The sequence below is a fragment of the Rhinolophus sinicus genome, chromosome 14, assembly GCF_057876585.1.
Source record: "Rhinolophus sinicus isolate RSI-liver-muscle chromosome 14, RSI-T2T, whole genome shotgun sequence".
Lineage (NCBI taxonomy): Eukaryota > Metazoa > Chordata > Mammalia > Chiroptera > Rhinolophidae > Rhinolophus > Rhinolophus sinicus.
In genome coordinates this window covers 28,004,426-28,021,877 of record NC_142514.1, presented here as the reverse complement: position 1 = coordinate 28,021,877, position 17,452 = coordinate 28,004,426, and the positions used below count along the sequence as shown (strand labels likewise).

Below are 17,452 nucleotides of genomic sequence, written 5' to 3'. Positions count from 1 at the left end.
TTATTTACTCAAATCATGATCACAGCTTTAGACATCTCATAATTTGGCTTAATCTATAAAAAAATATTTCTAAATGTTTGTAAACATATTTTGATCACTTCTTCATTGCAATTATATTTTAACCATACTTTGTTTATATCTCTTTTTCTTTTCATATTATCCAGGATTCAAGGCATTTTTATAGAATCAACTTGTTTCAGCTCATTAGTCATTGATTTCAATATTCGGCTTGTCATGGCTTGACTGTTCCTGGATGTGAAAACTTTATTCTCAAATTGCCCTGTTTACCTCCTCCAAAACTATACATGAAATTCCCCCAAAACTGCTGCTTCCCACCAGAGAAACAAGGAAGAAACCAGTGCCTGAAGATTTGGCACTGGCTGCCCTCCTAGAAGCCCTGGTTCCTCTTAGTGGGTAATGGGAAGAATTTAGGCATGAGGGCTGCATCTGTATCATTCTCAGTGACACCTGAGTGTCAGCTGGCAAAAACAAACCTTAACCATTTCACTGGCTGAGTGGAAGCCTTTTGGAGTCATAAGTTCAATTTAACGCTACCTCATTATTTTTATCTAATACAAATAATAATTCTAAATAAAAATTAAAATTCTGTATAAAAACTCAAATCATTTAACAGTGCAATTCCCCCTCTCCAGCATTCCTGAATCCTCTTATGCTGCTGTTTTCCCATGGTACTTACATTTTCCAATATACCATTTCTCAATTTTCATTATTTTCTTATCTGAATTATAAGCTTTTTAATTTTAACACATGATATATTCATACCATACATAACATTATGGGAAAGAGAAAAGCAGCCCCTGACATCCAGAGCTGTCCTGGCACCCACACCTGGGCCTTAACCCAGCTAGGAGCCAGTCTGGTACTCAGAGCTCAGCCATGGTTACCTCCCATTGAACACAAAACATTGTACAGAACACAAACATCAGACAGAGGCAGACTAGGATACAAGCAGACTAAACAAGATCGCTCCATAATCATATCTGAGTAGACAAAACCCAAACTGTTATCTAAACCACAAAAATGACCCAGCACATGCCCCTTTCCTGGATAATCTGAGTGACTACTGCTTATTTACCTAGTACAGCTTTAACTCTGCTTTGTTCCTTCTGCTTTCTGGATAAAAATTATTAAAATACTCAATCACAGAATTACTCTGGCCTCCTGAAAGCATCCAATCCAAAGCAAAGCCCTGCTTCCTTAAATCCTCCTCCAAAACATCTACCCCAAGCTCAAACTCTATAATAAACACTTTATGACATCTTCTTACTGAGATGCCGCACTGACCGTATGTTTGCTTTCTCCCTCATTGCAATGAGCCAATAAACCCTACTTCAATACACTACAGGTGGTGTTTCTTCTAGTCTTTCACTGACAGACATCAACCCATGCTACAACTGGCTACATCAAATCATATGTTTAAATTATAATGCAGCCCAAAGTTTTAGAAACATTTATATTCAACTTTCAATGTATGGCAGCTTGTTCCCATTACATTTATTCTGTCTACTAATTTCCTTTGGCTAGAAGGTCTGTCCTTGAAAGACTTCTGAATTTAACTTTCTTAGTTTACTCAGTATATTCATAGATAATGGGTACAAGATAATAGTAGCAATATCAAATTCACCAAAATTGATCTCATCTAAGGACATGATAAAGAAATATTCAGGAGCTGGTACATAAGGACTTGATAGGATAAGTTTTTAGACATTTGAACTAACATATAGAATCATTTAACAGACAATATGCATTCAATTAAAAATATTACTTTTGAATTGAAGCATTGAAATATTGAAACATTACATAAAATCAGTATCACATCACAAGACTAGACTGGCTCACTCATAGCAATCTTAATTGAGATGTCCCATAATTGAGATCTCCCATAATTTACCATATATCTTAAATTTGTTATATTTACTATTTTTGAGTAAAATTTTTCATTTATTTTCATCTTCCCTTTTGAATGTTTACTTCCACGGACACTGGCTGAGAAATCTTGTCAAAAAACACCCTACTTTGGCTTTTTCCTGTCAATAGGGGGAAATGGGCTCCTTTGCTCATTTTTGTGCCATAAACCACTTTGTCAATAATTTAACTTAAAAAAAAACAACAACAGAAAAAAAATACCTAAGCAAGAGAGGAAATATAATTAATTTATATACATTATAATTCATGATTTGACTTTGCTCTGAATAATAGTCAAAATAATTGACATACGCGTATTATATTGTTGATTTCAACTTTTGGAAGTTATAGACAAAGCACAGAAGACTGAATGTAAATGCTTTCCATCTTGATCATGTAGAAATAAAAGCACAGATGATAGGTGTTGGGGGTGAAAGTGGAGAAGAATGCTGACGTCTGCATGTTACGAGATACGGAGTCTAGAGATGTTTCTGCTGTTGAGTAGACATAAAACAGATACGTAACCACATTGATTAGAATTACTAAATTAAGAAGAAAGTTCTAAAATAGTGCCATGACTATACTAAGAGAAGGAGAAGGGGTGTGTTTAAATAAGCTCCCTCCACTTTCCTTAATGCTCACTCTCCTTCAGTCATACAGCCTATTCGCTGGTTCTCAAGTTCACTGGGCACACTTCTGCTTTGGAGCCTTTGCATGCATTAGTCCCTTTGCTTAAGAGCCTCTTCTCCCAATAGCCACACGGCTAAATTCCCTCTCCTTTGACAAGTCTTTAAACAAATGTCCCTTCTCAACGAGACCTACATTGGCTATCCTATTTAAAGTTACAACACTCCCACTGACACTAGCAATCCTTCTTGCCCTGTCATATCGTTTTTATTCCTTTTTATGTATCACCTTCTAACTTTATTTACTTTGCTTATTTATCATGTTTATTGCTGTTGTCTGTCTTCCCTATTATAAGCACCCCAAGGATCTTTGGCCAGTTTGCTCACTGACTTATCCCAAGTGCTTAGAGCAGTGCCTGGCATATAGTAGCTATCAATAAATATTAATTGAATGAATGAACTTGATAATTTCCAAAGCTTTTAAATACATATAGGTATTCAGTATTCATTACCAATCCCAAATTTCCAAAAGATTTTTTTAAATCAAGATTTAAAAAGAAAAATCCAAATTGCACATTATAAATTACAGTTAACAGTACGCTCTCACCTGCAGACAAGACTTTGAAAATCCATAGGTTATACTCTTACTCTACTGTGCTTGTATCCAGGAGATGAATTGCACAGCCAGTTAAGCTCTAACTGGATTCCCAGGATCTCAATGCTTTCATATTGAGAATTCAAAGATAAAATTGCATTCTGGTAAGCACTGAGTCAGCCTGCCTACCCCAGCACAGCTCTGTCGATTGTATTTTGAGAAACACATTGCATTTAGATATTAACAACATTAATTAAATCAATCGCTGTACATTTTTTGTTTTGCCCCCAAATTTTCCAAATAACTGTAGACACAAAAACCACTCCGCCCATATAAACATTTGTACACATGTGCACAAATTACAGCAATAATTTACCTTTAAAAGCAATAGTTTATCTTTGCTCATAAAAATTTTAAAAACTTTAAATTATTTCCATGAGTTGGGCAGGTCTTATTTAGCAATCAGCAATTTCATCACATAGAATCAAATAATTCTTAATCTTTAATCCATGATAACTTCAAAGTGGGTCAGGAAGGCAGCTTTTGTTTATTTTTCATTTTGTACTATATTCGGTCCACAAACATATCATTATTAAATTTATATGTTGCTAAATCATGAATTTTCTTAAATAATTAACTCAAAGTAAACTGTGTGTCAATTGTCAAATTGGAAAAAAGTCTAAAATTTCCTCCATATTATAAATATAATCAAGAATTACATTAAAAAGGAACTTTATAATAACATTTAGAAATACGCTAACCTAATATAAAACGTTTTACTAAAATCTACTTTATCATATATACAAAGTTGACAAATGTATTAACTTAGGTAGCTCACAAGGATATAGGTTACTTTGAAATGGGTTTAAAAATCAACAAAGTGTGTTAAATGTTGATCTATAACATTAGTTGAAATAATTTAAGATTATTTTATTGTACTGTTTTGCTCAGTATCTGACTCATAGCTAATAACTTAGCTTGTTACATTTGTATTGTCTTGAACTGAAATTTAAGAGTACTTTATTTTCAATATCTAAATATGAAACTGTTGCCTACAACTTTTAATGTAAATTCTTAGACATGGTAGTTTTCTTTGCTCTCCTCTTTATTGGTGTTCCTTTTTAAAAAATGAAATAGGAAACTATTAAATTAAATTCTACTGGTAAATCTGACACCATAGAAGCACAGAATCTTGGAGCTGAAAGAATTAAAAATTAATTCAGTCCATCACTCCCCACTCCCAGTTTTATAAGTGAAAAAACTCTGGTAAGAGAGATGTTATTGAATGGTCTTGCTCCTACTCTTGGTCTCTTTGTGCCATGTCCATTTCTCACAAGTTAAAAAAAAGCTTCTATATCAACAATGTATGACTTATTAAATAGATTTATTGGTGTCCAAACTCACAAAAAATAAAAATATTTGAAGCAACTTACAGCAAGAGCACATGCAATACACTAGAAATAGAAACGGAGTACCATATGCATTGAGAAAACCAAGCACCCAGCTTTGGGTGCAGAGGCCTACAGTCCTTGGGCACCCTGACCCGATCTCTCCTCCTCTTATTTCTCTTTCAATAGTATATTTTACAAACTCCTTTAGAGTATGGAGAATAGTTGGAGAAATGTTCTTAGAATTTATCTTCTTTCTGTATTGCTAGATACTGGGGAAGAAATAGCCTTGTTGCGAAAGTATCAGGCATTCTTGAGGGTCCATCTGAGGGCTTTCCCGAGGCTTAGGGGGAGGTGCTATATGTTGCAACATTCCAAGATACCACACGAAGATAAGGCAACAGGAACTCCACACCTCCCCAGGAAAACACCTCTTAATCTAGGCCATATGGCTTCCCCTTTCTGTATCTCCTGGTCAAAAATCTCCTCCAACCACCACTGCTTAAGTGCTACTGGTATACATACAGGACTTGACTGTGATGGAGGAGGGAGGTTGGCCTGGGAGGGAATGGTTTAACATGTGCAGACTTAGATCATATAAAATCCTTTGTAAAAGTTGATTCCTCCGAATTGTGACTACAAGATACCATTGTGCCTTGTGAGTTCATAAGTCTCATAAGAACTTGCAAGTCACAGAAAACAGTGAGGTTAGGCTCTGGAGTCAGAATTGCTGGCTTCAAATTCTATTTCTTATTTGTTGTCTCACCTTGGCCTTAACTTCATGTCTGTTTCTTCATCTGAAAATTGAGGATGATTGAGCTCACTTCATAGGGTTGTTGACTTAGATAATCCCTATAAACTTCTATGAAATAACAGAAAATATATATATTAGTATCTGCCTCTGGATTCCTGGCACAGAGTTCCTAAAACTCTTGTAATTTCTCAAGTGACAAGAGCAGTAGGAACATCTTTTGTTCTAATATTTGGTCTTTGACCCTGGTTCCTGACACAGAGCTCCTAAATCCCTTGGAATTTCCTGAGTGAGAGGAGTGTCTTTTGTTCCAATGAGGTGACTCAGGGTGGACTCCTGGATGGCTTCAGGATGGGGATGGTGACCAGAAAAAACAAGCCATGCTTAGACTCTTGGAACTTTCAGCCTCCACTCCCCCATCCTTTGGGAAGGGGAGAGGGGCTGGAGATTGAGTTAATGATCTATCATGCCTATATGACGCAACCACCATAAAAATCCCAAAAGTATGGAGTTTAGAGAGCTTCTGGGTTAGTGAACACATTACATGCCCGGAGGGTGGTGTACCCCAACTCTATGGACCTTGCCCTGTATGTCCCTTCATCTGGCTGTTCATTCATATTCTTTATTGTAACCTATATACCTTTATAATGAACCCATAAACGTCAGTGCTTCCCTGAGTTCTGTGAGCCATTCTAGCAAATTAGTGAACCCAAGGAGTGGGTCGTAGGAACCCAAATTTATAGCTGGTTGGTCAGAAGTACAGGTGAAAACCTGGGGCTTGTGAGTGGCATCGGAAAGAGGCAGGCAGTCTTGTGGGACTGAGGCCTTAACTTGTGGGATCTGACACTACAGCATCAGAATTGAGTAAAATGGTAGAACATCCAGCTGGTGTGGAATAATTGCTTGATGTGTGGAAAAACCACGTATCTGGTGTCAAGTGAAGTGAAATGTGGTGGTAATGTGAGAGTAAAGGAGAAAGACATAGGAGAATTGCAGATTTTCCTTTACAACCTCTAACAAAGTTCATGGCTCATAGTAAGTGCTTAATAAATGTTAGTGATAATTACTGGTCTTCATCTTCATCCGGGGCCTCCAGGGAGACTACTAACTATGAACAAATATACAGCCTTCGGGTGATATTGATCTGACCCATAGATGGTGTTAAGAGTATCAACATGAGGGACAGATTCTACACTTACTCCTTCCACTCCTTTTTCTTTTTTTCCCTAAAATGCTCCCCTCTTCATCTCCAACTCCAGTTTTGCGAAGTAAACATATGTTTCAGATCGCAGCTCAAGTGTGACTTCCTTAAGAAAACTTTCACTCACCTCCTAGTCTAGGTCAAATCCCCTTTCTACACCTGTTCTGCATAGAACTGATCAGAAGTGTAATTTTATAATTTTCTACATAGTTATTTCATTTATATCTGCCTCCCCACTAAGTTGCAGGTCCCATGAGGGCAAGGCCTACTCTTTTCTGCTCACTTCTGTATTCCCAGAACCCAGCAGAGTGCCTGGCGTATGGTAGGTATTCAAAAAATATGGTTTAAAGAATGAGTGTCCTTTATGTAATCATCCATAAATTTAAGTTTTTTTTGTTAGGCTTTAATTTTTTAAAATGAGTTTTGTAGTTGAAAAATACTTTTTATACTGATTACAATACTCGTAGACTTTTAATGGATGTTGGCAGCATAGAGTTGAAACTTGTATTCCCTGGTAAAATCCTAGTACACTGACCTTCTAATTTGCTGGCAGAGGTGACCTTAAAAGTAATGAGTGTGAAATAAAAGACGTACTTGCGACAGGCTACATTCTCCAAAAATTTCCTATTGTGATATGTTTGCATAATCTAATTAAAAACGTAATGCACTTATGCAATGCCTTCTGACCTGTAGATTCCCCCCTCCCCATGGCTATAATCATACTATTCTACAAAGATTATAATTCAGTTTTTCTACTTATTATAAGTTGCCATTCAGCTATTGTTAATAGTTGAGTTATCAAATTCTGGCAGCTGGCATCAAAATAACTCAGGGCAACCGGCAAGCAGTCAGGGATTGCTGGTCTCTATACAGTTCAATTACCTTGTATAGTCTGCAAATTTGGGTAACTGCTCCTCTGGTGAAATAATCCTGTGTCCATTTTCTATTTCACTTAGACATAAGAGTTTTCATTTGTTCTAAGTAAATAACTGACTGTGTCCACTTGAATAGACTCTGTTTCAAGTGGCCTAGTGTTTCTGGCAAATATCCAAAAAAGCTCAGCTTCAAACATCCCAGCGCTTTTCAGGACTAGCTTTTTATTTTGCTTCTCAGCAGACCAGAGCATCTCATCAAAGAGAATATTTATTAATAAGATGGCATCTGTTTTGTTCTGAATGGCTCCCGTGTGAGCCAGGAGAATTAAGGATAGAAGAAATTCCAATTCTTAACCCACCCACAAGAGACAATTGAATGGATCCCTCCTAACACGAGGCTATTAATAAGAAGAGGAAATAATTATTGGGCACCAGTACACAAAGGAATAAGCAATGGCATCAATAACCTCATTCTCCCAATTACTCATCCTTTTCCCAATGGTATTCGCCCTCAGGATGGAGGTGACTGGTAGTGCTGCTAGCGGCCCCTTCCGAACCACAGACTCTTCCTGGGCTAACATCTTGTGTATTCAGAAGGAAAAAGCCACTGAGTCCCCTGTGGTTTCAGGATATCAACTGCACAAGCAGGATGCATCCAGCAAGAGGCCACTCCCAGAGCACTCAGTCCTCTTAGAGGGTTTCCAACCCTCTGCCACCGTACTATCCCCCTTTCCTACATGACTAAGGCCTGTACTGCTTGTCTCTTCTCTCAGGGCACGACCATCACAAGCAGAACTTTTAGAACTCCTTTAGGAAGCTTAGACGCCTGTGAATTTGGTTATTGAGAGTCAGCTCTGAGCCCGATCTTCTTTGGACACACTGCCAGAGCTCAGACCCTGGGCTAGGAGGCCCATCTTTGGGCAAGCTTACCCACCTCTGCATGTCATCCTCTGTTTATCTAGAGGGAACCATAAGAGTTGTAACATTCTGTATTTTAATGAACACTATCCTACTAGAAAAAAGGTAGTAATGGTTTCTTTCCAGTTGGAGCATTCTTGCCTCCAAATTGGGCGTCTTCTCAATCCAGAGTTATCCTGTGAGCATGCTGTGGATTTGTTACCTGGTGCAGGCCTCGCAAAAATGGTTGAGAAGCCTGCGCTTTCCTAAAGAGCAGAGGACTGTTTACCTTGGCAGAATTCCTAGACCCAGTCAGCAGTTACAAAGATCAAGAAGAAAGGAGCCTGTGTTCAAAACTTTTTCTTGTTCTTAGAGTGCATGCCCCAGGCAAAATGCTGCAGGTATCTTAAGACGGAAAGACTATGCTAGGAGAAGCTCTAATTAATGAAAAGATTCTTGGCTAATGAGGAAAATGGGTCTAATGGAACACTGAGTCCTGTGAGGAGACACAATTGGCCTCTTTGAAATTCTCCCTGATAGAGACCAACTCCCTATTGTGACTGAATTAGATATATTAAGGAATAAGTTGTTAAAGAAGGGCTTAAACAGCAGTAATCAAATGGGCACAGGGTTTGAAGAAAAGGAACAAATAATAAATACATGCAACAATATTCCTCCTTGCTAGTAATCAGGGAAAAAAATAATAAAAACAAAGCACTTGTAGGACTCTATATGATTCTTTTCAAATAAAAGAAAATTATATTTAAAATAATAGCCCCCATTGCTGTTGAGATTGTGATAAAATTGAGGTGAGAATAGGAATATCATTTGAAAAAACAAAATAGCTAAAACTAGCTATAATAGCAAGGTTTTTTATATTGTCACCCATCACCACAATCTAGAAACAGTCTTAAAGATATTAATACCCCTGAAATTACTCCTGAGTCAATAATAGTAGTAGTTATCCCTTATTGAATACTAACTCAGGACCAAGCATTTTACATGTAATTTCTTTCTTTCAAGTCTCTCAACAATCCTTTGAGGAAGGTGTTGCCAGTGACCCTATTTTACAAATGAAAGACTAAGAGTAAGAGAAATAATTTGCCCAAAGTACCACAGGTAGTTGTATAGCTTGTGCTAAAGACCAGATGTTCTCTTTCCAGAACCTGCAATCTTAACTACTACATTGCAGTAGCTTCCCCTTATCTGTGGGGGATAAGTTCCAAGACCCCCAGTGGACGCCCGAGATTGTAGATGGCACCGAACCTTATACATACTAGGTTTTTTCCTATACATACACACCTAGGATAAAGTTTAGTCTATAAAGTAGGCACAGTAAGGGACTAACAATAATAACTAATAATAAAATAGAATAATTATTATAGTGTAGTGTAATAAAAGTTACACGAATGCAGTCTCTCTCAAAATATCTTATCGTACGGCACTCACCCTTCTTCTTGTGATGATGTGAGATGATAGCATGCCTATGTGATGAGATGAGGTGAAGTAAATGAGACATTTTTAAGTAAAGTAAGGGTTACATGAACACAAGCACTGCAATACCACAACAGTCAATCTGATAACCGAGATGGCTACTAAGTCACTGATGGGTGGGAGCATATACAGCGTGGGTACGCTGGACAAAGGGATGATTCACGTCCCGCACAGGACACAGCAGGACAGTGAGAGATTTCATTACGATACTCAGAAAACAGTGTCCAATTTAAAATTTATGAATTGTTTATTTCTGGACTTTTCCACTTAATTTCCTTGGACAGTGTTTGCCTGTCGGTAACTGAAACCATACAAAGCGACACTGCAGATAAGGGGGGGAATTACTATATAAGGAAATAATACAATTAAAGTAAAAAACACTCCACGCAGGAAGAGTTAACTGTACAATTCTGTAAGATTGAAAACTGGGTATAAGTTAAATGCTCAATAATCCAATACATAATAGGCTCCATTAATTATGGTATGTCTACTACCGGCCATTGAAAGGAAAAAAGTAGAGCCTATAGAATCAAGGAAAATATTTACGAGATTCTATAACAGAGTATAATGATTATTGGGTAAGTGAATAAACCAGCAGAACCCCTGCCTTCCTCAATTTCTGGCTACCCAAATGATTATCAATTTCTGTATACCCAGGGCCGGGCCCCGTGTCTCCACTCATGGGGCTTTCCAAGTACCTGTGGGAAGTGAAGACTCCTCACTGGGTGAGCAACAGGCAAATGATTCTAAGGTCAGGCTCCATCGATCTGCAGATCTTGACCTTAGAGACGATCCCCGTGGACAAAATTTTTATGGCATTTTCTGTGTTTGCAAAAGGTTGAAAAGATGTCTGCATGTGAAAAAAATCTGGAAGGTGGCATGCAAGAATAAAAATAGTTGCAATGTCTGCTGAAAGAATTGTATGAAGTTACCTATTAAAAACTTTTTGTCTTCAATGGTGTTACGCTGACTTTTCAGCAACATTTTCTTTTTTAAGAAAAAGGTTCTCAATCTTCATCTTCATGTTCCTATGACAAAAATCAAATCAATTGAGGGCTTAGTGCTGGCTGCATCCAGGCAATTTTTACTTTGGCAAGAATTCATCCTAGAGAATACTTTGGTTAGGAGTATTTAATTTTTCTAGGTTTCTGGTGGTATAGCAAAGCGTAAGATAAACAAAGTCCTTGCTCTCTTAGAACTTACATTCTAGAACTGCATTGCCCAGTACAATAGTCACTGACTACATGTGACTATTTAATTTAAATTGATTAAAATAAAATGAAATTTAAAATTCACGTACTCTGTTGCACCAGCCACATTTCAAGTGCTTAAGAATCAAATGGTAACTAGTGGCTACTGTACTGGATGGCTCAGATATAAAAAACTTTTCCATCATTGCAGAAAGTCCTATTGGTCATCACTCTTTTAGAGAGAGGAGTCTGACTATAAACAAGTAAACAAAAATGGACAAGAGTAGAAATTACTCTGAAGAAAATAAAAGACAATGATGTCATATAGCCAATGGTCTTTGGGGAAGCATCTCTAAAGAGCTGACATTTGAGCTGAAAGACTAATGAAACAAGGAGCTAGTCATACAAAGATCTGGGGGCAGAATGTTCCAGGAGGAAGGGAAGGCAAGTGAAAATGCCATGAAGTGGGAATGAGCTTAGGGTATTTGAGAAATACAAAGATCATTTTGGTGAAAATTTGTGTGCAAGGAAGAGAATGTTCCAAGATGAGTTTGGAGAAATAGGTGGGGGCAAAATCTGTAGGGCTTCCAAGGTCATGATGAGGAGCTTGGATTTACCTTCTGCCTGTCTTCACAGGGTGGCCAGTCTTGAGGTGTACAGAGAAGCCTAGACATTTTGTTAGGTTTCTGAGGCTATGCATTGCGTATTCAGGCACCTGACACCCTAGGGCAGAGCAGAGTTGCAGAGCCTGACAATGGTTCTAGAATTGAGTAGAAGATGGGGTCAGCAAAGTTGATCTTGCCAAAGACAAATAAGAGGAGTTGGGAGACCAGCCAGCAGCATTCACAATCCCATTATTAGGTCAGGCGATTGACTCACTCAGGCAAGTTGGTGCTTTCACAGGCTGCAGAGAGCTACTCCTTGGATGGTGGACTTCAAGTTATAGCCACTTAGTTGATTTCACCCTAAGAACAAAACATTTGATATTAAAGGGCGACAGCATGGTTCGGGTGAGCATAGAAGAAGCTGGGAATGGGGAAAGGAAGAGTCACATCCCCTTATCCTGCAGTGTTTCAAAAGCAGAGCTATCTTCCACCCTTATCTAAAACCCATTCATTCCCTCAACAAATTCATGCCCTCAACAAATACTAGTTGTCTACTTAGGCTATGAATTGTTTTAGGTGTTAGAGATACAGCGGTACACAAGACAAAATTCTTGTTGTTATGTAGCTTACAAAGCAGATAATAAATGGATATATAATACATGAAAAATTAAATAGGAAAGGGACAGAGAGTGACATTTATTTTATATACATATTGTTTGGGAAAAACTCTATGTAGGTGATGATTGAACAGAGATTGGAATGAAGTGAAGGTGTAAGCCATGCAAACACTTTGGGGCACAGCATTCCAGGCAGAAAGAACAGCAGGTATCTTGAGGGGGGAGTCTGTTTGGTGGGCTCACGGAATGGCAGGAGGCCATTGTGCTGGAGCTCTTTGAGTGACAGTGAGAGGGATGAGAGATGCAGTCAGGGGTGTGAGGCTGGAGGTGGGTACAGATAACGTAGGGCCTTGCAGGTCATCATAAGGATATTGGGTTTTATTCTAAATGTGATTAGAAAGTTGAGAGAAAGGAGTAACGTGATCTGATGCAGATTTTCAAAGAATCACTCTGGCTGCTTGCAGAGAACAAATTCTAGGGGCCAAAGTGGAAGCAAGGGGACTTGTTAGAAGGCCTTTGCAGGAACTCAGGGTACAAATGACAGACAAGGATGGTAGCAATAGAGGCAGTGAGAACTTGTCTGATTCCAAATGCATTTTGCTGATGGGATTGGATGTGGCTTATAAGAGAAAGAGGAGGGAAGGATGACTCCAAAGTTTCTGGTCTGAACAACTGGGTGGATGTAATGTCATCTGTAGAGAAGGGAAATCCTAAGAAAGCTTTTTTTGGGGGTGGGGTTGTGGTGAAGAGGGGGGTGACCCAGAGTTCATTTTAGACATGTTAAGTCTGAGATGACTGAAACAATTAAGTAGAAATGTTGAGTAGACAATTGAAAATACATGTCTGGAGTTTAGGGGGAAAAAGCCAGGGTTGGAAATATAAATATGGAAATGTTCAGTTATACAGATTTGTATGTATGTATTTATTTATATTCTTGATTAATTTTAAGCATATACAAAAGTAGAGAAAATAACATAATGAATATTCATGTACCAATTACTTAGCTTAATCAATTATTAATATTTTGTTAGTCTTATCTCATCCTGCCCCACTTTTCCCTGGGTTGGAGTATTTAAAAACAAATTTTGGATATTCATTGCTTATCCTGTAAATACTTCTGTTTGTAATAGGTTGTTTTTAAAGTCATTGGGCCAGGGGAGGCTGGTTAGCTCAGTTGCTTAGAGCCCGATGCTCTTAACAACAAGGTTGCCGGTTCGATCCCCACATGGGCCACTGTGAGCTGCGCCCTCCACAACTAGATTGAAACAACTACTTGACTTGGAGCTGATGGGTCCTGGAAAAACACACTTAAATAAATAAAAGTTTAAAAAAATAAAAAAATAAAGTCATTGGGCCAGATGATATCACCCAGGGAGTGTGTAGAAATAGGGGAGAGGTGGGAGGACAGATTCATGACCCTCCACCTTCAGAGGTGAGGAGGAGGAACCAGCCAAGGGGACTGAGAAGGAGCAGCAAGTGAGATAGGAGGATAGGAGGAAAAGTGTGGTGAACGGGCCGGCCCGGTGGCTCAGGCGGTTAGAGCTCCGTGCTCCTAACTCCGAAGGCTGCCGGTTCGATTCCCACATGGGCCAGTGGGCTCTCAACCACAAGGTTGCCAGTTCAATACCTCGAGTCCCGCAAGGGATGGTGGGCTCTGCCCCCTGCAACTAAGATTGAACACGGCACCTTGAGCTGAGCTGCAGCTGAGCTCCTGGATGGCTCAGTTGGTTGGAGCCTGTCCTCTCAACCACAAGGTTGCCGGTTCGACTCCCGCAAGGGATGGTGGGCTGTGCCCCCTGCAACTAGCAACGGCAACTGGACCTGGAGCTGAGCTGCGCCCTCCACAACTAAGACTGAAAGAACAACAACTTGAAGCTGAACAGAACCCTCCACAACTAAGACTGAAAGGACAACAATTTGACCATTGTTCCCCAATAAAGTCCTGTTCCCCTTCCAATAAAAAAAAAAAAATCTTTAAAAAAAAAAAAAAAAAAAAAAGAAAGTGTGGTGAATGAATGGTCTTGGAAGCCAAATGAAAAGTGGGTTTCAAGAAGGAGGGAATGATCAATTGTGCCAAATGCTGTTGAGAAGCTAAGAAAGATGAAGACTGAAAAATAACCCTCAGATTTAGTGAAGTGGTGATCACTAGCGACCTTGATGAGAGCAAATGAGTGGAGTTATAAGAGTTTGATCAAAAATGGGTTCAAGAGAAAAAGAGAGGAGAGGCAATAGAGACTTCAAGTACATACAATTGTATAAGGAATCTTTTTTTTTTTTTCCTGTACAGAGGAGCTGAGAAATAGGGTAATAACCAGAGGAAAGTGTAAAGTTCAAGGGAGACACATTTTTAAGATAGGAGAAATTACAGCATGTTTGCATGCTCATGGAAACAATCAAGTAGAGAGGGAAATTTTGATGACATAGAAGTGAGAGGGAATAAATTAATGAGCTAAGTCCTGGAGTAAGTAAGAGGAAGTGGGATCTTGGGTCTTCAGAATTCTGAAGATCTGGGTCTTCAGAATTTACTGTAACTACTGAAATGAAGTTAGATTTTTTAAAAATGTGCTAATTTATCATTTACTGTGAAGAGATGGTTTAAAATTGGTAAACGAATAAATAACCATACTGGTTGAAGAAATCATGATAAACATCAGGAAAGCTAAACAGCAGAAATTAACAGAATTGCATCTAGGACATGACTTAGTAGAAATGGAAAGGAAGAGAGACCGTATCTTCTCTTTTATGCCCCTGTTAAAAATTAAACATTGTACGTGTCTATAAAGGGTAAAAAAAAAAAAATTTCGAAACCTTTGAAAGTTGTTGCCATGTTACAAAATACATGATAGTCTTTTCTACTGGGCAAGAACATGAAAGCATCTTCTCAAAAGTTTTTAATGTAGGGCGGCTGGTTAGCTCAGTTGGTTAGAACATGGTGCTAATTAACACCAAGGTTGCTGGTTCCATCCCCATATGGGCCACTGTGAGCTGCGCCCTCCTTAAACAAAAAAGAAAAAAACAAACGAAAAAAGTTTTGAATGTAGATGGCATGTCTAATATAACTTTTTCACTTTCCATGTCATTTTTGTAGCTCCCAATAGTTAACAAACCAAGCAATCTCAGTATTACTTGTATCTACTGCTGCCACGAGGTATGGTATCATGGTCTTTTCATGGTTCAAATGATGGAAATATATAGTTTATCAGTCTAAGAACATTTGTTATATGTGGTCACTTGGTGAAATCTTTGTTCATTTTATTGAAAAGCCAGTAGTTATGTAGATCTTGATTATTAATATACATGTTTTTAATAGTAAGAAGCTTTATTAAAAATTTGGTTTCTAAGAAGCGTTTGTTTTCCTCACTTGTGTGCAAAAAGGAAACCGAAACCAAAGAGCATTCACTTACTTCTCTATGTTCCTATTGTTCCTTGTTTATCTAGGGAATGGATATGAATCTTATTAACTTTCAGTACTCTTTGAAATTACATTGAAATTCAGGCTTTACAAGTTCTCACTTCCTATTATAATATGAATAAGCTTCAGAAGCTACTCATTAAAATAACCTGGAATTGACTTAAATTGAGAGAACTTTACTCGTTTCCCATTAAATGGTTCCTCTTAAAACCAAATCCAGAGGAAGTAAGAATTCTGCTGCTACTTCTCTACATGGATAATGTTAACTATTTAATTTAAAAATGCTGGGGTGGGAGGTGGGTGAGCTCTGAAGAGGTAGATGGAAGACATGAATCAGAGACTGAGTTTTGTGAGATGGGCTGTTACTTGTCTAGGTAGAATGAGGATGGCAAGCCCATTCTAGTTGGTAAAAATGATTTGGGAAAAGGAGCAGAAGCAGGGACTTTCAGAGATCACCACTTATAGATAAGCCCCATTAATGTGGGAATAAAGGAAGATAGGTTTGGAAAATAGTTTGGGTTTTTATTTTGAATACAAAAGTTTCACCCATATACTGAAGACTGAGAAGCGTTGAAGGTTTGTTTTACATTTTGCTTTGTTTTTTAAAAATCAGTTTATTGGTCTTATAAAAATAATACATTTTCATTGTAAAGACTTTAAGCAACGCAAAACAAAAAACAAAAAAGGCATAAGGAAAATGCATTTAAAAACTCCTAAACCCCACTATCGCAATATTAATACAACCATTATTAACATTCAGTTAACATCATTCTAAATATCTTTCCATGCCTTTATGCAGATAGAATAATAGATTAATAGGTATATCGATAGATATATCTGCTTTTAAAAATGGTATACTATATGTGTTATTTAAAAATTAAAAGCTTACTTGAATTTAACAGACTGAAAAAACTGAAAAAAAGCTGGACATCAAATAAAGGTTTATTCACTACAAGAGATATTATTTCTTAAAATACCAATTTAAGGTTAGGAAAAGCAATTTTGGTATTATGTTGTTTTATTTTGTTTTCAAAAAACATGTTTTAAATTAGAATCAATTGAGCCTGCTATGGAAGATCAGAAGATCACACTCTCACACAATCTTTCATAACCCTTCCCCAGAGGGCCCATTATTTCTTAGTCATACTGTTTTACATTGTTAATTTGTATGACATATGTATGCTCTAAAACAAAATCCACACAAATTATTAGCATTAATGCTGTATTTAAATGGATTCACTGATCATCACATATCCTTTTACCAAGACTTCTCAATTCTTAAAGTCTTAATTTTTGTCCTATTACTTAATTGACTGAATTTCACTTTTAAGTATTTCTCTTTTCTGTGAGTTTTTTTTTTTTATATTGGTGGGAATCTGCCTAGTACCTTTATTTTTGAATGACATCTTGGCTGGATATATTATTCTTGGATCACACTTTTGTTCTTTCAGAATTCTATAGAGAATGCTCCATTGTCTTCTATCTTTGGATGTTGCTGTTGAGCAATTTGAGGACAGCGTGACTTTTTTTCTTGCAGGTTATTTGCTTTTCCCTCTTGAATACCTGAATTTCAATACATTAATTAAAATATGTCTCAGGATTGAATATTTTGTATCAAAATATCTTATTTTGACCTTTCAAACTATAGATTAATTCATCATTTTAGAGGGAACTTCTGTTTTTCTATTTTTGAATACTTCTATTCACTTAATTAGTTCTCACCTCCAGGGACACCAATAACCTCTGTCATCTGAATTTATTAGCGTCTCCTTGATTGTTTTAATCTCTTTGTGATTTTCATTTGTCTTTATTATGATTTGAATCCTTTTTTCCACATCAATAATTCCACTTTCAGCCGTGTCTATTCTGTTTCTT

At 37.6% G+C, this 17,452-nt stretch overlaps 1 long non-coding RNA gene across 1 annotated transcript in view; it reads right to left on the bottom strand.

Annotated features, from left to right (window-relative positions):
- Positions 1-9,981: 9,981 nt before the first annotated feature.
- LOC141572077 (uncharacterized) overlaps positions 9,982-17,452 on the bottom strand; it is a 10,383-nt gene continuing 2,912 nt past the window's right edge. Inside the window, exons 2-4 of the long non-coding RNA XR_012497187.2 lie at positions 11,823-11,908; positions 10,686-10,781; positions 9,982-10,575 (exon numbers count right to left, since the gene is read on the bottom strand). This is a non-coding gene — a long non-coding RNA (uncharacterized LOC141572077). The remainder of the gene's footprint in view (positions 10,576-10,685; positions 10,782-11,822; positions 11,909-17,452) is intronic.